This window comes from Vipera ursinii (assembly GCF_947247035.1).
Source record: "Vipera ursinii genome assembly, chromosome: 12".
In the NCBI taxonomy this organism is placed as follows: domain Eukaryota; kingdom Metazoa; phylum Chordata; class Lepidosauria; order Squamata; family Viperidae; genus Vipera; species Vipera ursinii.
Genome location: NC_139525.1, coordinates 13,706,229 through 13,731,848, shown reverse-complemented (window position 1 = coordinate 13,731,848; position 25,620 = coordinate 13,706,229). Strand labels below are relative to the sequence as shown.

The window sequence follows — 25,620 nt, the reverse complement described above, 5'->3', positions numbered from 1 at the left end:
CATTTTGAAGGACTTCCTTCAGTGGGGTGATGCAGCACATGAGAATCTTTATCATTCTGTTCAGACAACTGGAGACCATGAAACTTTGCTTTTGATCACGAGGGATTCTAGTTTAGTTGCATTCTTTTTCTGGCTCCATCATCCTCAACACCCAGGGAGCTTCCTTCACACAGTGCCACTAAGCCATGAGGTGGATTAACAGATGTGATGTCAAACCACGAGGAATTGCTTAGCACAATATCCAAATCTAGCTAATTGGGACTTGTTTTGTACACAAGGTTTAAACAAGCACACTCGTTTTAGTGAGTATCTAATGTTCCAGAGCCATTATTATGATGCGGTTTTTCAAGTATGTTTTGAAGGCTAGCCCTCGAACTGTAAATTCCAGCATTCCACATTGTTGGGCTAATTATGATCCTTAGTTGTCATCTGGAGGACAAAAGATACATTTTAATGTTTACATGTTACAGGATACATATACACGTTACAGTGAATACTGAGGGGTCCTTGGTATTCTCTGAGCTTGGTGGTTTCATTGAAGAAATTTCATTACCCAAACTAGGTAACATTATGTTACCTAATTTGGGTAACAAAATGTCTGCAAGAAACCCACCAAGCTCAGAGGCACCAAGGACCCCACATTTCAACCCTGAGCTACAAATATTCCCCTTTATTGGCATGCTATTGAACACAGCATGACTTACTTCTGAGTAGAACGTTCGCTCATTCATTACGTCTGAACCACGGTGAAGCATTCAGTTGTGCTTGTGGATGGACAATTTCGAAATATCCAAAGGTGCACAAATATATCAACATCTAACTGAAAAAGATATTTATACTGCCGGTCATGAAGGATATTTGAGATCATCAGCTCTCTCTGCAAGTTTCTGTTTGAGCTGTTCAACTTTTGCAGTCATTAAGTAATTAAATTAAGATGTCAAGATCTCACTGTAATTTGTGCCTATCATGTATGTGTGCACACACATCTGTGTGTATACATCTCTCTCTGTGTGTATGTGTATACACACATACATACATAGATACACACACACACACACAACACAGACACGGACAGAGGGGCTGTTATGCAGCTGATTCACCCGAACTCAGAACTGACAGCCATTTCCAACGTTAAAAGAAACAGCTCCGGAACGGCTCCTATAGAAGCCATACATTCTAGAAAGAAATACGTTCATTTTTCTTTCTTCTTTCCCTGGGGACCGCCCGATCGCCTCATCGGATCGTGAAGCCTCGTGCCACCATTCCTCGGGGCTTGATTGGAGAACGCCGATCGATCCACGCCAGGGAGGATCAGCATCCCCGGAACGTGGGCACGTGATGCTCGGCTCCCGAATAGGCGGAGGACGAGGGGGCTTTCTGGGAAGAGCAGCGAGAGGGGAATTTTTTTGTGGGGGGTGGTGGGGGGGAACTGAGGCGAGGATGCCATCCAGCCCTGGCGATGGGTCCTCCTCGCCCTGGGCAGGTGGCCCTTTTCCGGGGCGGGGTGGAAGGGGCTTTGCAAAAGAGTGGCGGAGTTGCGCTTTGCAGCAGCATCTCCAGTCCCTCCAAAGCGATCCCGGAGCTCCCCGCCGGCACCAACCCCGGGAAGGGCTTCGGGGCGGCTGCCCCGAAGGGTTGCACGGGTTGGGGGGCGATTGCACGACGACGCACTTGGCCCATTGAGGGGGGTCGCCTAAAGAGGATGCTGCAACGGGCCCTTTTCTTGCCCGGAGGAAGATTGCAGGCTCCTCTTCCTCCTCCTCCTCCCCCTCAACTCCCGCCCCTCCCTACTCCAAAGGACTCCCCCCCCCCCAAGCAGGGCCTTTAGCAGCCCAGGCTACGCGGGGAAGCGGCTCCCCGCCTTGGCCACCTGCACTCTCCGACGTTTGCAAAGCCGGCTCCGGGCTCGCGCCGGCCCGGCAACCTGCCCCGCCCCGCCCCTTTCTCCTCCCAGAGGCCACCGGGAACGTCCATCAGGCGAGCCCCGCGGCGCTTGGCTGCGCACCACGCAGGGTCCCGCCCCCCTCCCCCCCCCCGCGCGCGCCGCCTCCCTCGCGCGCCCTGGCTCAGCCATTTTAAACGGCGCGAGGCGGCGCCGGTGACGGACGAGGGGAGCTTCGCGTCGCTGCCGCTGGGAGAGCCGCTCGAACCTCCGGGGACGCCGTTTCCCTTCCCGGTCAGTCCGGGGCTAAAGCGGAGGCCTGGCTGGCGGGCGGGTGGGCGACGGAGAAGCGGCGCGGGCGGCGGGCGGCGGGTTGTCTCCGCATCTCCCGTGGTCGTCGGGATGGGGCAGCCGGCGCTCGTCCCCGGGTCTGCGTCGGTCGGGAAAGGCGGACCCGGCTGGCTGGGTCTCCCCGCCACGTGCGGGGGCAGCAAGTGGGAGCTTCGGGGCAGGCGCCGGCGGATGGAGCCCAGGCGGCTGCGGGGGTGGCTGGAAGGCCTTTTCCGGGCAGGGCTACCCCCTTCCCCCCCGCCCCTCCAGCTTCCCCTGAACCGGCTCCTTCCCGGAAAGGCGAGCTGGTTCACGGGTGATGCTGGGTACCCGAGTGGGTGCACGTAGGAACTCGGCTTTTTCCCGGGTTGCGGGAGGAATTTGGCGAGGAGCCCGAGAGGTGATCTATTTTTATGCATTGACCGAGGACAAATCCTGTTTTCGGCAGGAATAGGGACATTTCACGCTCCCATAAATTTTTAAGCGTAGGGCACATATGCCGCGATGGGTGTGGATTTGCCTGCAGGTGTCAGCCTCTGTTATTCCTACCTGTAGACAGAGGCTTTGATCTCTGCGGAGATACAGGCGGAGGAGACAATACGGGTGCGGATAAATACAGAGGATGTAAGGTGGCATGCAAAGGAGGTATTTGCATGGGCAGCCAGGTACAGAGATATGTGCTCACACACACACAATAATAATAATAATAATAATAATAATAATAATAATAATAATAATAATAATAATAATAATAATAATTTTATTTGTATACCGCCCTTCTCCCGAAGGACTCAGGGCGGTGAACAGGGCAATAAATATGTATGTATGTATGTATGTATATACATACACACACACACACACATACATACATACATACATACATATATATATATACACACACACACACACACACGTATGTATGTATGTTCATGAACAAACTAACTCTCCTGTGTTAGGAGTCGAAACGTTGCATTGTAATAATTTTTGTTTAAACAATTATAACTCTTATGGGTTAACTTTTTACCATGTTCTTTGCTGCCTTTTATGAGATGGGCTTTGACTGATTTGACTGAGAAACAAAAAACTTTTTTTTATACAAACGTACACCAGAGGACTGGTGAAATATTGAGCTGGCTGCATTGTTATGAACACCTGCTCTTCTCCCAATATTTGTTTATTTTTGCTCTTTTATCATTTTAAAGCCTTTACTAATTATATGAATAATTGTTTTGTAAATATTGTTTTTAGCTTGGTTGTACGCTGCCCATTGTCATTTGTGAAATAAGCAGCCATATGAATTTGACAAGTGTGTGTGATGTTTGTGTACACACACACACACACACACACACACACACACACACGAGAGAGAGAGAGAGAGAGAGAGAGAGAGAGAGAGAGAGAGAGAGAGAGAGAGAGAGAGCGAGCGCGCGCCTTGTTAATTTTTTTAAAAAAATCTTGTATGGATGGCTTTTAACCCCTTTAATGCTAAAAGAAGATCTGGCTACTCTGAGGCAAATTCCATAGTTTAATGAGCTGAAAAGTGCAGACTGATGTTTGTCCATCCATCCCCTAAGAGTCCACTTCAACCATATGCAGAAAGGTAGACTTTGTTTCCTGAAGAAAGAAACTTTTGAAAATTAAATGCTTCCTCGTTCAGATACAGATGTTGTATGTGTTTGTCTGATGAAGTCTATTGCTTTGCTGGTGAGGGAACCCCTCCATAAAGGTTTTGCAGAAAGCTCGCATCTGTGCCAGCCTTGGAGGTATATTAATTTTCTCTCATCGCAATATCTGGGAGGAATCTGAACCTTCTCTTGAAGGTTGGAACCTACCAGAACGTTGGTAGAACTTTTGATAAGACATGACTTTGTAGAACTTGCTCCTGTCTCTGTCTTCTGTTTCCTGTCTCAGTGAGTTTTTTAAGAGAGCAATTTCAAAAGAGACAAGATATTTGCCGGGTTTCTTAACCTTGACCACTTGATGATGGGTAGACTTCAGCTTCAAGAATTTCCCACATCTTCCTGTTACCAAGGTTGAGAAATGCTAACTTATTGCAACAGGAATGTTTAAAAAGATACTGTGGTAACTTAAACTCTTAATTCATCCTGGCATAATACCCAGGATGTATTAATATCCTGGCATATCAAAATAAATCTGGTCATTTTGAGAAGACAGAAAGTTTCAGAAGTTGCCATTCTAGAGTATATTTTTATTTAGAATACTCTAGTACAAGGCTAGGCAACCTTGGCTCTTTTATGACTCGTGGACTTCAACTCCCAGAATTCCTGAGCCGTATAATTATAAATCTGTTTATTTCTAATCTCAATGGATGGCTCAGGAATTCTGGGAGTTGAAGCCCACGAATCATAAAAGAGCCAAGGTTGCCTACCCCTACGTAGTTTTTTTAAAAAATGGGGAGGGTTTTTTTTGGGGGGGGGGTTCAAAATCCTTCCTGTACTTCTCCCCTTTGTATGCTTGCTTGGAGATAAAGCCTGATGTTGCAGCCAAGTCATTGACATAGTAATGCGCTTATAAAACAGATCTTTCAGTTTTGGTAGACTTATGAATGGCTGATACATCCAGTCTGATCATAATCTTACCTGGAAAAAGATACCAATAACTACAATACAATAGAGGACGCCCGGGGAGGGGGAATAAATGGATACTCTCTTCTGTCTTGCAATTGAAAGAAATGAATTTTCTGTTCCAACAGAGCATATACTTAAAGCAACAGTAAGCAGTATTTAAAGGTCCAAGAGAAAAGTATTATGTTGTTTGTTTTCTTACTAAAATGATTTTTGTTTATGTCAATCACCTGAGGTTTTCTTTTAACTAAGGAGAGTTAACAGCAGTGCAGAGGTCTACTTAGAAGCCCTGCCTAACCTCAGTGGGATCTATTCCCAGGGAATGGTCATTGAGTCATCAAGTGCTGGGCTTGACTTGGAGGGAGATTTCATTTTGTGTGCCCGTTGACCCCGGAGTGAGACCCACTAAGCCAAGTCGTTTTAGTTCCAAATTAATACATAAAGTCATTTGTGGATGTTGTTCTTTACATTTTAATAACCTACTCAGGTTTTATTACGGCTCTGAGGAGGGAAAAGAAACAGGTGCTGTCTTCGTAGCAATGGGGCTCCATTGAGTATTCTAACGAAGGGCTAAAATAAACCCTTCCCTGTTCTCGAAAGGGCTCTCAGATTATTTGATAATGAGGTTTATAAAAAAAAACAATAATAGGAATGTTCAGTTGGAAAACAATGGTGGGAAATGAGAGGTGAAACAAATGTACAGAGGGAGAATCAGACACCACCTCTAAAGATGTGAAAACTGGTTGAAAAAAGAACAAGAAAAGAAAGCAGAATAGAGGAAGGAGCAAATCTGAGAAAGCACAGGTGATCCTTAATTTATGATTGGTCACTAGACAACCACTTGAAGTTACAACAGACCCCCCAAAAGCTATTTATGACCCCATTTCTAACTTACAGGTGCTGGAGTGCCCCAGCCATTCTTCCTTATGACTGATTACAGAGAAGCTGCAACAGACCCCTGCTTATCTCCTCCATATCCCCCACCCTAGGTCTCTGCAGGCCTGGGGTCTGCTTACACACACACACACACACACACCTCACCAGGTTTGTTTAACAACTCCAGTGGGGGTTCATCATTAAGCAAGGCGATCACGCAGTCACCTCACTTAATAACTATCACAACTGTCATTACCATAATGAGCAGTCTCCATTGACACTAGTCAAGGAGTACCTGTACTGCAGGAATAGAAGATGATTGACAGCCTGAGAGAAGAGCCATGAGAACACCGTAAGTAGTGAGGACAACTGTAGGCATCGTGTAATGAGCAAAGCTGGAGTAGGGGTTGCATTCTAGCTATTGGGGACGCATGTGTTGCTCCTCCAGGATTGATGCTGGTATTTCTAGATCTGGCCCCAGCTGCTTTTCCAGGTGATTTACTGATCCAGTAGCTGAGTGAATAATATGCAAAAATCACACTATACAAGCAGAATATTCTTGTCAGTATGAAAAATACGAGTAGATGTAACCGAGCTGTTTTCTCTGTGAGATAAAGAGGAATGACAGTATTATGGAAAACAGAATTTGACTGGGAAATTTTGCCTTTCTGCTTTACAATATGGAATGAAGGATGCAAATCAGGACTGTTTTTATTTTAGATCTCGTTCGTTCATTACTGTGCCCTGCTGTAATGGCTATTTTTCCTTATTCTGTTGGACCTTATTCAGTTTTACATTTTCTTCTATAGATTGAGGCAGGGTCTTAATAAGATTCCAGACTAGATCCCCTCCTCCTCCTCCTCTCCCGTGAACGGATCTGGATTTCTGTCTTTTCATTTCTCTGCTCTCAAGGGTGGGGAGGGCGAACCCATTCTTTGTCATCCTTAGAGATGGTCACATCTTCCTGAATTCAGATGAGCCGGCCGGCCCCCTCGTGTCCTTAGTTGCTCACGCCACAATCTCTTTTCACTCCCCCTTCCTAGACGTAGCTCTCCCGGATGTGGCCTGATGCTGATGTAACAGGCTGGGGGGGGGGGGGAAAGACCTGGAAAAAGTGATTCACTTCTTAGGAGAATCCAAGGTTGTGTATTTCATCCTGTCGTCCTGTCGATTAAGATAAGAAAGAACACTGCCGATTTAACAAGTGGAAGGAGCTTTCTTCCTCCGAGGATAAAAGAACCTCAGCTGCCTTTTTACCTTTAATTGGGAACCAATAGATTTCAAGTGGCCTTTTGAATCTGACAATATAAAAAATTCAGCTTGGCATAGATGCTGTATTTTGGAAAAGTGGATAAGTAGCAGGATAGTTTGGTTTGTGCCAGCATGTTATTAAACACATTATCTCTTGCATTACTGATGAACACTGCGTGGTTTTTGTTTTTATTACTGTTTGTCATCTTGCCTTTAGAGGAAGCATCATCAAACAATTATTCAAATAAAGTTGCATCGCAGTATAAAGATAGGGGATTGAACATGTCTTTGCAATAAGCATACAATTAAGCCAAGCTTGATTCCTGGAGATAATATGCAGATGAGCATATAATTTTCATAGTAACCCTATGGATTTTTTTCCCTTTCCTTCTTGTGGGATGTTTTTTCTGGCTTTTGAGTGAGCTATAGGATTTTTTGAGAGGTGTGTGTCTCCTCTCCAACTACCAACTAGTTCTCATCATTCTTAGCTTTTCGAAGGATTCACCAAATTTGGTTAGATGTTGCTAGTATGACATGCGCAGTGCGGTGGCCTAGTGGTGGAGATGCTCGCCTCTCACTCAGAAGGTTGAGAGTTCAATCCTAGGCAGTTGCAGATGTTTCTTAGGGCAGGGCTTTTCAACCTTTTCACCCACTGTACCACTTTTAGGATATTGGCAACATCCGAGTACCACCAGTCGCCTAGCAAGGTGTCAAAACCTTGATGACCAAAAAAAAAAAAAAGGAAAAAAGTGATGAAGTACAGGTAGTCCTCGACTTACAACAGTTCGCTTAGTGACTGTTCGAAGTTACAATGGTACTGAAAAAAGTGCCCCACACGCCACAGCCGAGCAAGACACCTGCCTGCCCACCCGGCGGCGCTCTTCCTCCTGTCCAAGGTTTTCATTGTTGTGAGCATTTCTGTTGAGGATTGGCAGTGGGGGTGGGGTGGGGGGTGTTGGGTTTTTATTACTCCCATCTGCTGGGTGGTTGCAGCAGGTTTTGGTCACTTCACATGACCCTGGGACACTATGACCATCATAAATATGAATCAGTTGCCAAGCATCTGAATGGAAATCACAAGACCCTGGAGATGCTGCAACATTCAAGCTTATCGGCGCTTCTTCTGGGCTCAGAAGTGCCAGGATCAGTGCTGAGCTCCAGCTGGAGCCTGGCGCTGATCCTGGCACTTCCACTGAGCCCTGACAGCCCTGAAGAAGCGCTGATCCTGGCGCTTCCACTGAGCCCTGACAGCCCTGAAGCTCCAGCCGTCTCTTGCTCAGGCTTGTGCGGTGCTGCCACCGGTTCAGCTCATTCCTCTCCCCCGCTACCACTTTTCTAGGATGGTCGCGTACCACCTGCCAGGTGCCAATGTACCACTTGTGGTACCCGTACCACTGGTTGAAAAGCCCTGTCTTAGGGTGCAAAGAAGCTGTAAACTCCCTGTGGTGTCAGGAAGGGCATCCAGCCAGTAAATGCTCAGCTTCATCCGGTCTCCCCCACTCTACCCTGAATTAAGGGATTACAGGGTCATAAAAAGGGAGATGCTATTTATTTTATTTTATTTTTTTATTTTAATTCCATTTATATCCCGCCCTTCTCCGAAGACTCAGGGCGGCTTACAAGCTTAGCAGTAGCCTTCATTCTATGTATATGCCTGCTTATTAGGGCTTTCACACACACCCCAAGCGGCATTATTACAAAGTCAGCTGAATTGCCCCCAACAATCTGGGTCCTCATTTTACCTACCTCGGAAGGATGGAAGGCTGAGTCAACCTTGAGCCTGGTGGGACTCAAACCTGCACTAATTGCAGGCAGCTGGTGTTACTTAAGGAGGCATTAGCCCACTGCTCCACCAAGGCATAGTATGATATATCTCAGAACATAGGAATTAATTGCTTTAAAAAAGAAAAAAAGCTGTGTACTGTGCTTACAGGAGTTGGTTGTCAGCCTGATAAAAATTGCAGCACCCAACGTGTAAAGAAACCATAGCTGTCGCTTTATCATAGGAGAGGTGTGTGTTCACCCTTCGGTGCATCAGAAGGATATAGAGAAAAGGTCAAGAAAATTTCAGCCCTAATATACGCATAATACACACTGAAAATAACTCACTAGCTAGAATTCTTGTATCATTTTCAGCTTTTATCTTAGTATGTCTCCTTAAATATCTACGTTCATAAAAATTAAGCTTGGAGGAAATGCAACCATCACAGTCAATTTAGGCACCTACCGAAGTCTGACACTTGTTTTAGGTGGAAAATAGAATCACGTCTTTTTTATAGCATTCAAACCATAAATAAACAGAAAGTGAATAGGATTATTGAAAGATCTTTCTATTCTTTCAATTTGCAGTTGAATCTTCTCTGTTAAACGACTAAATAATTGCAGGTAGGCATGTTTTGTGTTTCTTTTTTCTTTTCATCCCTCAAACAAGCTGGTGCCGAAGTTTAAAAACCTGTCACTCCTTGCTTAACAACCATCTTGCACAGCAGTGAAAGTTCTAGTACTAGTTAAGGCCATAAGTTAGGGACTTCACCGTAGGGTACATGAATGAAAACTTGTTGTGAATGCATCCAGGAATCTACATTAGCTCATCACGTACATCTTCAAAATTGAAGAAGGTACGTTTTGAACTATAAGCCAGTTAACAGAAAAATGGATAAATCTATTGATGTTTTGAGGAGTAAGTGATTATTACTATTTTTTTTTAAAAAAAAAGCATTCTGGATAAACAGGATTTGTTTGACTCCAGATTAATATGCTGGTTATTCAAAGAAAATATTAACCTTTGCTAGTGCTATGGATTTGATAATGTGTAAAGTATGGAGATAATACAGCAGCTAATTTTAGAGGGAAACATACTTTTTTTTAGAAAACATCCAGGCTATAAGCTTTAATTCTTAAAGAAACAAATGCTGTTCTTTAAACTTTTTTTTCCAAAACATGTGGTTTAACTCAGGATGTTGTTTCCTGCTTTGCTAGATTTTTATGTAAAATAAATTTGAGTATCAGATGCTGTAGGCAAGCTGAACTAACAATACCATTCTCTTGCTTCTGGCTTGTTCTCAAGTCGCCAGAGCTGGTCTTGTAACAATTCTGTTTGACTGTGTGAGTTGACAGATTACTCCTGTTTTTTCCCTAGGACATATTGAACCTATTAATGGGGAACATGGAAATATTTGAATGTTTTGTTTCCTTTGTTAATTAACTTTTTTTTCCTTACTCTTTATTTGGAGGGCTTTGCACAACTGTTTTTCAGAAACATCTTAACAGCATTAAGCAGCAGGTAAATATTTGTTTTGCATTTGTGTTTAAGAAAGGATGGCAGCCTTTTCAGCTCTGGGCCTTAACTCTTTAGAAAGTATTGAAATGTGTGAAGAACAGGCCAGAAGTTTTTATAGATGTTTTTAAGTTTTGATGATTTGAGCTATAATTCTACACTGCAGAAAGGAGCATTAGCGTTCTACATTCGATAAGTAATAAAAACATTAAAGCAATAACAAAACCATCAATCAATGCAACTCATAAAGTCAAGGACCACCTTTACTCAAAGCCACTAAGACTAGTTGTGTTTATACCGCTTTCTCCAGGGAAAATAACAGAGCCAGGCTGGGAACAGACGTCCTGTGCGGTTCCCACATCCAGTTGTCCTTTACAAATAAGAATGTTTGTAAGTAGCGTTATTACACCAATTTCAGCTAATTGCGTTAATGACTTACGGAGCACAGATGTAATCGGTATTTAAGTTATAATGAAGTGGAGGCAAAAGTCCAAACTGCGGTTATGCCAACTGAAGAACTATTGTAGCAATCTGTGCGGGATTAAAAATCTTTAAGAGAACAGTTGCAATGGAGGCCTTCCCCTTTTAAATGCGTGGGAAGAGATTTTGCGTGTGTTGCTCTCTCAATGTAATTTCTACCTTTGCCTCCTTCAGTGGTGACACACTGTTGAATTGTTGCACCGTCGCACTTGTTTTGGCAGCCTGCCTCCACCGGTCGTCTTGCACAGCATCCGTTCTTCCAGGTTTGGCCCATGACGCAACAAGCTTTTGAACTTGCTGGAATAAACTACTTGGTAGCCAGCTGTTACGTTTATAATTATAGTGATAAACTCATCTTTTTTAAAAGATTTCTTTCCCTTCGTGATGGTCTGTGTTTTCAAATAGGGGGATGTTTTCATTGTGTATCAGTATACAATTCTCTCTTTTTTTCTTCTTCTTATCAGTTGGTTTTTCTCTGGTGAGTGTTTCATTACATTTTTGTAAACAATCATGGAGTTATAATTGATAAACCCTTTTAGAAGTATTTAAAAAACATCAGAAGTGTCTTGGTTCTTGCGTCAGTTCCATTACATTGCAGCATTAAATTATGATAACAAACAAACAAAACAAAAACGTCATAACTTCTCATTTTAAATGGTAGTGACCATTTTATTTTTAGTTCCGTTATGAGCATTTATGCCAATTTTTTTAACATAACTGTACAGTTTCTCAAGCATAAGAGGAAAGATTGCTTCCTCCAGAGTGCAAAAGCTGTTATGACTCCTTCAATTTCAAGGATTTTTTTTTCTTGTTGTTTTAACCCCAAGTGGATTCTTTATTGTAACTACCTACAAAGGGACGTGGTGGCTCAGTGGGTTAGGACGCTGAGCTTGTCGATCAGAAGGTCGGCAGTTTGGCGGGTCGAATCCCAAGTGCCGCGTAACAGAGTGAGCGCCTGTTACTCGTCCCAACTTCTGCCAACCTAGCAGTTCGAAAGCATGTAAAAATGCAAGTAGAAAAATAGGGACCACGACAGTAGGAAGGTAACAGCGTTCCGTGCGCCTTTGGCGTCTAGTCATGCCGGCCACATGACCACGGAGACGTCCTCGGACAAGCGCTGGCTCTTCGGCTTTGAAACGGAGATGAGCACCGGCCCCTAGAGTCGGAAACGACTAGCACGCATGTGTGGGGGAACCTTTACCTTTACCTTAAATGGGACAAACATTTTGTATCTTTCAAGTCACCAAAGGGAACAGAAAGAAACTTGGAGGCAATTTTTTAAGATTTATTTATTGAGATTTTGAGATTTTTATACCGCCCTTCTCCCAGAGGGACTCAGGGCGGTTCACAGGGCATAAATATAAACAACAGTACAAACATTAAAAGATAATTAAATTAATGCCCAAGTTAAAACCAGAATAATAAAACAAACCAATAAAAAACCCAAGTACCCCCATCAGGCCAGACCCGCTAGTTCAAATAAATGGGTCTTCAACCCGCGACGGAAGGATCGGAGGTCTGATGCCATCCGGAGCTCAACCGGCAGTTGGTTCCATAACGCCGGAGCACCCACAGAGAAGGCCCTCCCCCTGGGGGCCACCAGTCGACATTCCTTGACAGGAGGCACCCTGAGGAGACCCTCTCTGTGGGCGCGCACAGGGCGGAGGGGAGTCGACGCCGGCAGCAGGTGGTCCTCGAGGTATCGCGGACCCATGCCATGTAGGGACTTAAAGATCATAACCAAAACCTTTAAAAACGTAGGACCCTAATTCACTTCTGATACATTCATTTTTGAAAGACAGAAAGGATTGCACCTTGATTTTTTAGATTTGATTTTTTTTGACTGCTATAATAAAGCATAATGTTATAATGTGAGTTGGAATGAACATAAATCAGTTTTTGGGAACATCAGAAAAATAATGCGCTGTTTCATTAAAAATGCGTCATGTGAGACGGTTGCCAGAATTTATCAGCTTGGAATTAAACCCAGGGGCATGAAATTGTTGTGCAATCTTATTGAGAACAGGTCTACTAACTCTAAGGTACTTTGAGACAGGTCTAGACAGTATGAAACCAATCAGAACTGGGGGGAAAGTATCTAACGGATTATTAGCATAGCAATTAAAGCTTAGTTTTATGAATAATGATGTGTTTGTGAACAGAGGATTCTGAGGTGAAGCAATACTTAAAAAAAACCAAACCCCACAGTTGCCCTTGATGCAAATTCGATAAAGATCCCTTGCCACCGATTTAAACCATATGAGAATTCTGATCAAATATGAGTTTTGGACCTGTTCATGGTATCTTGACTCAGCCTCCCAGCCTTTTGCGGTGGGCAAAGCATTCTGCTCTGGAAAAAAAATGCATTCTTCCTTTAGTTAAAAGAATGCTTTTTAACAATTACAGGTAGTTCTCAACTTATGACCACAATTGAGTCCAACATGTCTGTTGTTCAATGAGACATTTGTTAAGTGAGTTTTGCCCCGTCTTATGACCTTAACTTGCCACAGTTGTTAAGTAAATCCCTGCAGTTAAGTTAGTAACCTGATTGTTAAGTGAATCTGATGTCCTCATTGATTTTGCTTGTCAGAAGGTTGCCAAAGGGGATCAGATGATCTTGGGACACAGCAGTGGTCGTAAGTATGAACCGGTTGCCAAGCGTTTGAATTTTGATCACATGCCACAAAGGTTGAAAGTGTGAAAAACGGTCATAAGTTCACTTTTTCCAGTGCTGTTGTAACTTTGAACGGTCACTAAATGAACAGTTGTAAGTTGAGGACTACCTGTATAATACTAATGGTTGGACTCCCTAGACCAGGGGTCGGCAACCTCGGCTCTTTTATGACTCGTGGACTTCAACTCCCAGAATTCCTGAGCCAGCTATGCTGGCTCAGGAATTCTGGGAGTTGAAGTCCACGAGTCATAAAAGAGCCGAGGTTGCCGACCCCTGCCTTAGACATAACTGATTAGAGGAGCAGAGCTCTCAGGAAGGGTCAGGACAAATGCACCTGTAGCATAAAAGCACATCTATAGATGGTAGTTTTGGTGGAATATTTTGGATAGAAGCCTGAAGATATCTGTACATTTCCTGTGTAACATGGAATTAATTGAGTCCATTGCGTAGTTCAGGAAAGTAAACTTGCCCTGAAGAGAAATTGACACCGAGGTTCATGTAAGTTATGGAGGTCATTATGGACTTGGCGAGAGAGTCATACATCATGGTTTATTTTCTCTCTCAAAAAAATATCCCTTTACCATACTTGTTTTGTTTAGTACTTACTTTACATTTCCAAGATTAAACTTCTTTAATTCCCAGAGCAAGCTTTTTTTCCCCTCCTGCTACACGAAGAGTGAGGAATCTGTTTCAATTTAACCTGATTTTGTAGGCAGACTGTGCCTTGTGTAAACCGTAGCTTGTAGCTGCATCCAAACTGAGCAAGCCATTGTTCACCATTAAATTGGAAGGGGAGGGAAGCGGAGAGCTTATGAGGTTTGAGCTTTCTTTAGCTTTTGTTCTCAGACTTGCAGTGACTCCCAGGTAATTGGTTGCAGACTTCAGAGCGTACAGAATAGAAAACCAAGGGGCAGGGGAGCTGCAAAAGCTTTTAATGATTTTACAGAGAAGGTTGGTCAAAGCCTGTTCTGATTCACCCCTATCCTGTTCTTTGAGCAATTATTTCCCAAAGCATCTCAAATCAATTAAAAACCAAGGGCCGTGTTTATGCTTCATTTAGACATGAATGATACAGGAACCAGTTTTCACCATCTGGGATTACTTAAAAAAATCCAGATTATCTGGATTATGCATCGCTCTCTGTCTGTCCATCCGTCCACGCCCACACACATATTTCTCTTAGGAAAACACCATTTTAGCAGAACAATTAACCAACAACTTTGTTATTATCCAGATTCCTTTACTTGCTCCTCTTATTGCTGAAAAGGCATCTTTTCACTGCCCTGGGCTTCCTTTTAGCCTCCGGATGGGGCTGAAAAGAGTAATTTGCCTTTATCTACCAAGACTGACCTTTAGGACTCCTGGTTCTCATTTGCCTAAATCACCACAAAGTTTACCCATCCCCACAGTATAAAATGCTTGGGAAATTCTGTTTAGGAGCAATTGGCTCCTGGAACATAACAGAATAATGCTATCTGCTGCTGGTTTATATTGCCTAACCAGTCTTTCTAAATATTGATTTCCTTTCAACTGTTGTATCATTCTTACAGCAACATTCTTTCTTTCTTTTTTTTAAATCACCTGCCTTGTTACAGATTTTGCAGACAGAATTGTATCCAGACTCACCAACGCTGGTAGTTTTTAATTTGAATTTCAATGTATTCTTCAAAAGCGTTTCCTTCCTATTAATGGTGATTTCCCCAGAAGGTTAACAGTACAATGTGCCTCTGTATATTTATTTAAAAGACAGGCTCCCTTGGGGGTGGGGGTGGGGGGTAGGGGAAACTATATATGATTGCAGTTTTAATTTGTGTGTTTGTGTCATTCCATATATTACTTTATTAAATATCAGTGTGAAACTTTTGTTTTCTTTCATCCCGATATATTATCGTTGAACTGCGTTTTGAAAGATGTTGACACACAGGGCTGGGAACGCAGATCTTAAAACAAATATGCTCCCGTGGGTCACGGTGTGCTTGTGAACAGTGGGAGTTGATCTTTGCTTCATCCCTGCCAAGTATACCGTGTGTGTGTGTGTGTGTGTGTGTGTATCATACCATGTAATTGAGCCACTGGTCTGGGGCTGTCTTGTGCCAAGGTTCAGCAGAAGTGGCTTGTTGGAAGGAAGAAGGGGTGAATGGGTCAAAGGTGGCTGTAGGAGAGAAAACAGGAGTAACAGTTGGGCGGGCCTATGGGAAATGACTAACTGTAACCTAGAATCGTAGAATCACAGGAAGGGACCTTGAAGGTCTTCCAGTCCAACTGCCTGCCCCAAGGCAGGAGACCTCACATCATCCAGGACAAATGGTTGTCCAATCTTTCCCTGAACTCTGAAGGCAAGCTGTTCTCACTGTCAGGAAATTGCGGCTTAGTTCCAGATTGGCTCACCTGTGGATGAGTTTCGACCTATTGCTTCGTGCCCTGCCCTCAGGTGCTACGAGAGAAAATTGACTCTTCTTCCCTGTGACAGCCCTCAAATATTGGAAGAAGCCTATCCTGTCACCCCGTAAGCCTTCTCTTCGTTAAGCTAGTTCCCTTAACCGTTCATCATACGATTTAGCCTCTAGACCTTTTATCATCATCTCTGTTGTTCTTCCCTCGACACCTTTTAATTTAATAATTTAATTTAATAATTTGATTTCTATACCGCCCTTCTCCCGAAGGACTCAGGGCGGTGAACAGGGCAATACACAGTAAAAATCGAATACAAAAATTAAAAAACCATTAAACATCATGCCCATAAAATCAATCCATATTAAAATTAAAACTAGTTTTAAAAACCCAACCCCATCCCGTCAGACCAGGCCAGCTTGTTCAAAAAAGAATGTTTTGAGATCGCGCCGGAAGGAGCGAAGGTCGGGGGCCATCCGGAGCTCAACCGGTAAGCGGTTCCATAGTTCCGGGGCGCCCACAGAGAACGCCCTCCCCCTGGGGGTCACCAATCGGCATTCTTTGATCGGCGGCACCCTGAGGAGGCCCTCTCTGTGGGAGCGCACTGGACGGAGGGAAGTTGACGCCGGCCGCAGGTGTTGCCATAGGTAATCCGGACCCATGCCATGAAGGGCTTTGTAAGCATCTTCTTTTTTTTCATCTTGGTGGCCAGAAGTGGACACAAGTGTGGCCTCACCAGTGGAGTATATAGAGCAGAGGTTCCCAACCTTTTGGGCACCAGGGACTGGTTCCGTGGAGAGAGATGTTTTTCCGCAGACTGGAAGGGATGTGGTTTTGTGTGCTGCCTGCATCCCGCGGATGGGGCTTTGCTTGTTTGTGTGGACTGGTTGCTGGCATGCCACGGACCGGTACCTGTCCACGGACCGGGGGTTGGAGAGCCCTGGTGTAGAGCAGTACTGTCACTAGTACCTGGTATTGCTTCCCCATCTTTGGGTTCCCAGATTGGGGAAGAAAAGTTGGAAATTGATAATGGCACTTCTTCATTGAGATGTTTCCATCCCCGTGGTATTTAAGAATTGTGTCACTCTCTTAATTGATTTTTTTTGGTGTTGCTTTCCTTCATGTTATCCCCGTTCTTGGTGCTTTGTTGTGTGAACATCTGTGTGCTTGAAAAGGGCAGGAGAAGTTGTGTATTTTCCCTCCTGTATTCATTTTTTCCCCCTTTTATGTCAGGCTCTTTAACTCATTTTCTATTTTGAATTGTTGATTTAGGACTGATTGCACTGAATTGCAGTTGCAATTCTATTAAGAACAGACCTATGGCTAATTTATGATTGTATCCCATAGTAACCTTTGGACTACCTAGGCCAGGGGTAGGCAACCTTGGCTCTTTTATGACTCGCGGACTTCAACTCCCAGAATTCCTGAGCCAGCATAGGGGGTTTTTTAAAGGAAAACTGTATTTTTAAAACTTTTCAATAAAAAATAAATAAATAAAAGAGCCAAGGTTGCCGACCCCTGACCTAGGCTGTTAAATGCCCAAACCCAAGCCAATCTTAACATGCAAACGCTTTTAGCATGTCATCCAAAGAGCACTAGAAGCTTATTCAAATGGTGGTTCCATGAAACCGCTGACTCCTTTCCCCTCAAACTAGCAGGTTTTGAAACTCCTCTGCACTTTCAGATGTGGCAACCGCTTCAGAAAAATAAAAGGATGATTTTAAGGTCGCATAACTGGTTTTGCAGTTTGTACGTTCCCCGCAACACATTTTTAACTGAAATGTGCAATTATATACCGCGCAGGGGGGAGGGTGTAAATGCAGAGAGTGAATTGAGAAATAGTGGTGCACCCTGCATTAGATGGCTTTCTCGATTCATCCAAGCCAGTTTCCCTAAGTTTCCAGCCCAACGAGGTTGTGTACTGTTAACGAGGAACAGCAGAGTCCCAATATTGTGGAGCCTCTGGCATGAAGAATGAAGGTGGACATCATTGGACCGAATAGAGACCTCAGTTCCATTCTTGGACATTTTATTTTGCACCATCCCACGTCATTTGATTATTTGACTGTATATAGCATGGCTGAGTTTCTCTCTGAGTAATTTGCTTACTCATTTCCTCAACTTGAAAGGTTACAATAGGACATTGCTAAGATGTGAGTGTGCAGATGGAAGCATATCATAAGTATATCGATGGTGAACAAGTATCTAAAATTGCTAGCAACAGCAGTGGGCTATTCTAAAGAAATCTACATACAGCATATTTCTAGTAGCCTTAATTATATTGCAGCTGGATCATTTAAAAGAATACCATTAATCCAAGGTTATGTGTGTTTTTTTCTCGATACACAACTTAATGTGAGTATTTCCCACCCCCCGCCTTAGCTATTTAAAAAAGCAAAAGTGATCATTGCCTGCAACAAAAAAATCAGACCAGGATGCCAGACTGGATCTTGAGACGGGTTGTCTGGATGGTAGAAGATTCCCTGGGTGTCCTGTCAGCCTCCTCCGCCAGAATGGGGTGATTAGAATCAATCCTACTTTGAGTAGGTTCACTTTTGTTCACCATCTTGGATTGTCTACAAAAAGGCAGAGATGTATACATGTAAACATGTATTCTGTTTTTGATCCTGAAAATTGAGTCTAATTTGGCTACTCTTCTGTTAACAAATTAAATCAACATGACAAATCAGTTTGTGCACATCTGATGTGATTTAGAAGCAACTAATGTGGCAGTTGATTTTAAAAACCTTGTTATTTCAGAGTCTGACGCAAAACATCAAGTCTTATAATGGCCTATGAAAATAATGAATCCTGTGTCTATGTAATATTATGCCACTTTTAAGTTCAACTGTTCCTAAAGGTGATTTTTTTTTTAATACAGCAGGCTAACGATCATGGCCTTTTGCTGTGACTCCAGACATTTTAAAGATATCAAGTTCATGTGAAAATGGACATCATGTCCCTTTGCTCCAACCTGAGTCCATTTAAGAATGGTTCTTTGGGGTGCAGATGGGGCCTAGGGCAACTCTCCATGGCGAACCTGCCACAGGACAGTTCAATGGGGTTTTTTTTATCCCATTTATATCCCGCCCTTCTCCGAAGACTCAGGGCGGCTTACAATCTAAGAAGCACAAATCAATGTGCTTAGCAGTAGCCTTCATTCTATGTATATGCCTGCTTATTAGGGCTTTTACACACACCCCCAAGCGGCATTTTTACAAAGTCAGCTTAATTGCCCCCAACAATCTGGGTCCTCATTTTACCTACCTCGGAAGGACGGAAGGCTGAGTCAACCTTGAGCCTGGTGGGACTCGAACCTGCACTAATTGCAGACAGCTGGTGTTACTTAAGGAGGCATTAGCCCCCTGCTCCACAGTTCAATGTTGTATTGATCATTTCAGTTACTTTTATTGTTGGCCACATTTTCATCGAAATTATTGTAACTCTTGTATTTCTGGATTGACTTTCTTAATTTTATTTTTATTGGCCACGGTTCCGTTGGAAATTAAGTTAACTTTTGTACAGGTAAGCCACCACAACTGAGGCCAGAATTTATGTTGCTAAGTGAGAAACTTGCTAAGTGAGTTTTGCCCCATTTTGTGATTTTCCTTGCTACATTTGTTAAGTGAATCACTGCAGGTGTTAAATTAGTAACACTGTTGTTGAGTGAACCTGGATTTCCCCTTGACCTTGCTTGTCAGAAGTTCACAAAAGGGGATCACGTGACCCCCCCTCTGGACACTGCAACCGTCATAGATATGAACCAGTTGTCAAGCATCCGAATGTTGATCACGTGATCCTGGGGATTCTGCAGTGGTCCTATGTATGAAAAATGGTCATAAGTCACTTTTTTCAGTGCCGTTGTAACTTCGAACAGACATTCAGCAAACTGTTGTTAAGTCCTACCTGTATTTGTTGAATTGTCCTTTGGCCAGCTGGCTTCAGAGAATTGGCCATGGCGAATTGTCCCATTCCTGGTGCAGAAGCACCAGATTTTATTTGCAAAATGATATATCAGACTGGATGTTGGCAAGCTATAACCTGGCAAAGACATCTTCTGAATATTTAGCTGCATTTTTTTTCATACAGCAGCTGGGACTGGTTCGTAAAAATGGAATTGCAATTTAGCGTTATCCTTCTGCCAATTGTTTATGTTTTGCTGCCCTCCAGTTTCACAGAAACCTGATTTGATATCAACCTTCATGGTTTAAAGTGACCTCTGATGAGTTTCTAAAAATAAATATAATATTTAATATTTAAATATAGCTTTGCCATCAGAATTGGTTTAAACCCCTGTCTCTAGGGATTAATCAAATGATAAGGTTGGATTCCATGACAATGAAACAATTGAGCCTTGATTGCAGCTCATAAGTCCTCACAAAATCCCAGTGCTGATGGAACATAAAACAACCTGGATTCCTCGGCTTACGATCCTATAATAAGAAACAGTACAGGGTTACTGTAGGCCATGAATGAGGCTCCACTTAGATAGCAAGAGAGATGGGTCTTTTTTCTTTATTTCATTAAAGGTATTCCTTGACTTATGGCCACAATTAACCCCAAGATTTCTGTTGCTAAGCGAGACAGACGTTAAGTAATTTTGTCCCTGTCTCACCACCATTGTTACTGCCAGTAACTCGATTGTTAAGAGAATCTGGCTTCCCCATTGACTTTGCTTGTCAGAAGGTTGCAAAAGGGGATCGCATGACCCCCGGACACTGTAACTGTCATGCATATGAGTCATTTGCCAGGTGTCTGAATTTTCATCATGTGACCATGGGGATGCTAAAATGGCCGTAAGTGTGAAAAATGGTGATAAGTCACTTTTTTCAGTGCCCCGGTAACTTTGAACCATTGCTAAATGAACTGTTGTAAGTTGACTGTGGAGATTCTCAGTCATCCAGGTCATGGTGGTCCCAAAGATGCTTTTTCAAGAGGCAACTGGACTTTCCTGTTTTTCTTTGAAGACGTTTTGCTTCTCATCCAAGCTCTGGCATCAGGTGGGGAATGGTAGGGAATGTTGTAATTTGAGGAATACAGCGGTGGGATTCAGCCAGATCGCACCGGTTTGGGAGAACCGGTAGCTAAATTTTGCTGAGTTTGGAGAACCGACTGAATGCACACTGCTCCCAGAAGTCCGTTCTAGGCCTTAGAGGAGGTCTCTCAGCCTAGAACGGCTCGCCGGAAGTGCGTGGATGCCACTTCCTGAAGCCCGTTCTAGGCCTCGGAGGCCCAGGCCTGCATCCATGCAGAGAACCGGTTGTTCAGGTATTTGAAACCCACCACTGGAGAAATGCCTGTATAAGATTTAGAGGACTCCCACCCCATTGGCAGCTTACAGCACTAACACAGTAGAAATGAAGCCCAGTGCCTCAAACAAATGGAATTCTTGGCTCAGCACTCTTTTAACCCAAGAACGTGACCCACAGATGGTGTGACAGCAGCAGCCAAACACACAGCTGGGCACGGATTAATTTTAGTAATACAGAGAAACCTTTAGGTACAGTTAACAATATTTTTGCCCAGCAATCTTATTCTCTGGAAAATGGGCGATCTGCTGGGTTGGTTTCATTTTGTTAGTAGAAGTATTTTTAGATTGCTTGGCCATAAAATGTATTTTGAGCAACGCAATTTGAACCTGAAAGTAGAAAAAGCCAGAGTAGAAAGAAAACGTGACTTGAGAAAAATTGCATCTAAGTTGTGAGTCAACTTAAACATATGTCAACTTGTTCCAAAATAATTCAAGAAATAGACTATTGTTGCTTTCCTGTTCTGCAGACAGTTAAAACTTTTCCTCTGTATTTTCCAGTAACACTTAAGTATAGTGCAGAAATTACCTTGGCTTGACCTCTCGTAAAAATTCACATCTGTAGGTGAACTCTAAATGATTTCCCCAAAATGTTTGCAGTTCCCCACAGAACATTTCTGAGATTCTTCTTGTGCAAAGAAACATGTTGCTTTTGTTGCTTTGTAGGTTGTGAAACACATAGACTTGCGTCACATTTGAAGAATTCCCCCCTGCACGAATAGCCAATCTTTGTCTTTCTATCCATTTGCAGTTTGAATGAATAGAATAGAGTTGGAAGGTACCTTGGAGGTCTTCTAGTCCAGCCCCCTGCTCAGCAGGAGAACCCATACCATCTCAGACAGGTGAATGTCTAGTCTCTTCTTAAAAATTTCCAGTGATGGAGCGCCCACGATTTCTGGGGGTAACCTGTTCCACTGGTTGATTGTCCTCATTGTCAGGAAGTTTCTCCTTAATTCCAGGTTGCTTCTCTCTTTGATCAGTTTCCAACCATTGTTTCTCGTCCTGCCCTCTGGTGCTTTGGTGAACAGTCTGACCCCCTCATCTTTCTGGTAGCCCCTCAAATACTGGAATACTGTTATCATGTCTCCCCTATTTCTTCTTTTCTTTAGACTAGCCAAACCCAAGTTCTGCAGCCGTTCTTCATATGTTTTAGTCTCCAGGACTTTGATCATCTTAGTTGCTCTTCTCTGAATTTTTTCCAAACTCTCAACATCTTTTGTGTGATATAGTGACCAAAATTGGCTGCAGTATTCCAGATGTGGTCTTACTAGGGTTTTATAAAGCGGAACTAATACTAACACTTCATGTGGTCTTGGTTCAATTCTGTTGTTTATACAACCCAGGATTGTATTAGCTTTTTTGGTTACTGCTGCACACTGCTGGCTCATAGTCACGTGATGGTCCACTAGGACTCCAAGGTCCCTCTCACAGTCAGTGTCATTAAATATTCTGGTTCTGCTGTAGTTATTGTTTTTAAAATATTGTTTGGCTGTATACGCTTGGCCTTCTAAGTTGTTATATTTTTAGCCAGTTCTTGCGTATCTTATAAATATATTTAGCTACTGGAAAGATGAAACATCAACACCAAATTATAAGAGAATTTACAGGCAGTCTTCACGTTGTGACTCAGTGGAGCCTGACCATCGTGGTTGGAACTCATGATGGTTGTAAATCAGGTCACCCACATGACTGACTTGATTTTACCCACTTTTTAGTCGTTCATGGCTATTAAGCTAACCGGTGGTTTGCTATGGCCCATTTCCCCCCCCCCCGAAAAACCCCCCCAGAAATAAATGCCAGTTTTCAGCAAAACTATCATAAAAATTCAACCATATGATCATAGGACACTGCAAACAGCCATAAATGTGGCCTGGTTGCCAAGCATCCAAAGTGCAATCATGGGAACGCGGGTGGTTGTTATTAAAACAGAATCTGGGCTGTAAGTACCCCCAGGGAGGTCCCGTCCGAACTTCAAACAGTCGCTAAGCAATCAGTCATAAGTTGAGGACTACCTGTACCGCAGGCTTTTAACAACAAACATGTTCATGCGGTTTCAGTATATGGTAGAAATGGAATTGTTTGGGTGACTACACAGTTAAATAAAAGACAGAAATATTATTGTAGCCTTTTTGAAAAGTGAATAAGCTTTAGTCTAGACAGCTTACATTTTGCTTATTACATGCTTAAGACAGTAAAAAGTGCTGACTCAGATGGAAAAAATGCAGTGGGGTCCTGAACCGAACTTAGCTTGTCAGGAGTCAGTGACCGTAATTATTCCAATGATTACAGTATTTACAAGTGGAGAGCTGGTGAATGTCTGCATGATACATTTTCTCTCTTTTTTTTTCACTCTCCCATCATATTGGCTGTGTTTGTGCAATAACGGCATTCAGTTAGGACAATGACAGTGAGGACAATCAACCAGTGGAAGAGCTTACCCCCAGAAATCAAGGAGCTCCATCACTGGAGATTTTTAAGAAGAGACTGGACATTCACCTGTCTGAGATGGTGTAGGTCCGTGGTGGCGAACCTATGGCACGTGTGCCACAATTGGCACGCAGAGCCCTCTCTGTGGGCATGTGCACCATCGCCTCAGTCCTAGGCCTTCAGCTGGGTTTTATAAAACCTTTTCGCTTTAGGCCTCTGCCGCTGGGTTGCATTTTGGCCACTCGGTCTCTAAAAGGTTCGCCATCACTGGTGTAGGTTCTCCTGCTTGAGTGGGGGGCTGGACTAGAAGACCTCCAAGGTCCCTTCCAGCTTTATTCTATTCTAATCTATTCTATTCTATTCTATTCCTATTCATATCCATGGTTTATCAAAATTTGCATCTACCATATTGAATCAGACTCTTAACCACATAGACAGATCTAGTTAAACTTGCTAAGGCTAAAATTCCTGGCCTGTTCACCGCCCTGAGTTCTTCGGGAGAAGGGCGGTATACAAATATAATAAAATAAATAATCTTACTTTGGGAAATCACACAATGCAGCCATTTTCTACCTTTTCCCTTCATATTCCCCTTCTCTCATTCACACCTTATATTTTTCATGCACATATGCAGTGACATATATGTTGTGCACATATATAGATCACGAACCAAACTTCGACAATAACACAATAATGCTACCAATAAGTCCATTTGATTGCATACTTTTTGGTTCTTTAACCAGTTCCATGTACTCATTTTTCTCTTCGATTAGGCCTCCAATGAGCGTCTGGTACCATTTTAGCATCCTGTCTTTCTTCCTGAAGCTGAATCTCTTACAGCTACACTCATAGTTACACATTGTGTGTCTCTCTGTGTGTTTGTGAAAGAGAGACAGAAGACAAATACAACCTTACCATTCTTTTATGGAGTGGTCAGGTTAAATGTCATCATGACATTGTTTTAAGGTAAAAATTTGTTTTATTTGGTTTGCTTGATTGACCTTAGCCCTTTGCTGGCCACACACTGCAGAATTGCGTACTCTGCCCTTTTGAGTTTAGTGTTAACTTTGAAATTGAACAAGGATTAGAAGCTTCCATTTCTAACCTACGGACGGTGATTTGTATTGCTAGTTCTGAGGAGAAGTATGTGGCCATTCTCAGTGGCTCAATAACATTAATAACAAATTGGGCATTTTTGTACCCAGTTGTTTGTTTTCAGCTCAAACAAAGCTTGGATAAAGATATAAGTTAGAAGTCTTTAGTTTTGCCACTTGATACGGTCCTATTTCAGATTGCAGTAAGAACCTAATGTACATCTCTTTCTGTGCTTCTGGTTTTTAGCCTGTTGCTGATGATGATGATGATGATGATGATGATGATTAATTTTATTTGTATACCGCCCTTCTCCCGAAGGACTTATTGATTGAAGTTATTTATATAACTGTGTGTGAACTTTGACGCTGCCTTGACACAACATGTTCCAAAGGTTCAGAACAGGATGGGAAAGAAAGAAAGTTACTAACTTGCTAGTGGACAAAGTTACTAATTTTTACATAAAACTTTTTCTTAGCCTAGAAACGAACCCTGACGGTTTCTCCATCCTTGCCGTGGATTGAATTTGTTTCGAGTTCTCTGGGAAGTAACGTAAGTAGGGTGTCACTTTTCTTTCTAATTGGAGCCTGTCCTTATTCATCTGTTAATTACCCATATAATTCGGCAGTCTTGGTTTTTGCAGAATGCATGAATACATTGTGCTTTCAAATTTGGGGAAATAATGAAGAAAACCGCGCGTTTGAAAATTAAAATTTGAGACTGTGTCTGGGAGCTGCTTCCTATCAATCCAAATGAATGGGCAGAGGAAGCTGATTTGGAGCTGGTTCTATGAATTACTGTGTTCCTGCATAATTTTTCCTTCTTTTCAGAAACTCTTAAGCGCTTTAATCTTAGATAATACTTTATGTTATGTGTTACGTCAAGCACTGATTGTAATATTAACATATTTGTGTGTATGTTCTTCGTGTGGAAACTATTCTGGAGTGTTGAATAAAATGGAAAAAAAATTATCAAAATAGCATTACGGAGATACTGTAGGAGAAGGACAGGCAGATCCTGGGGCCAAAGTCAGGAGAGGAATCACCC

General features: G+C 42.9%; 1 protein-coding gene across 2 annotated transcripts in view; it reads left to right on the top strand.

Moving 5' to 3' along the window:
• The first annotated feature begins 2,090 nt into the window (after positions 1 to 2,090).
• ACSL4 (acyl-CoA synthetase long chain family member 4) overlaps positions 2,091 to 25,620 on the top strand; it is a 47,118-nt gene continuing 23,588 nt past the window's right edge. The window contains exons 1-2 of one of the 2 annotated variants that reach the window (XM_083372025.1): positions 2,091 to 2,176; positions 25,052 to 25,125. The gene's annotated coding sequence lies outside the window, so the exon portion shown is untranslated. Of the gene's footprint in view, positions 2,177 to 15,844; positions 15,862 to 25,051; positions 25,126 to 25,620 lie in introns of those variants that run through there. The other variant, XM_083372026.1, reaches the window with a different exon arrangement.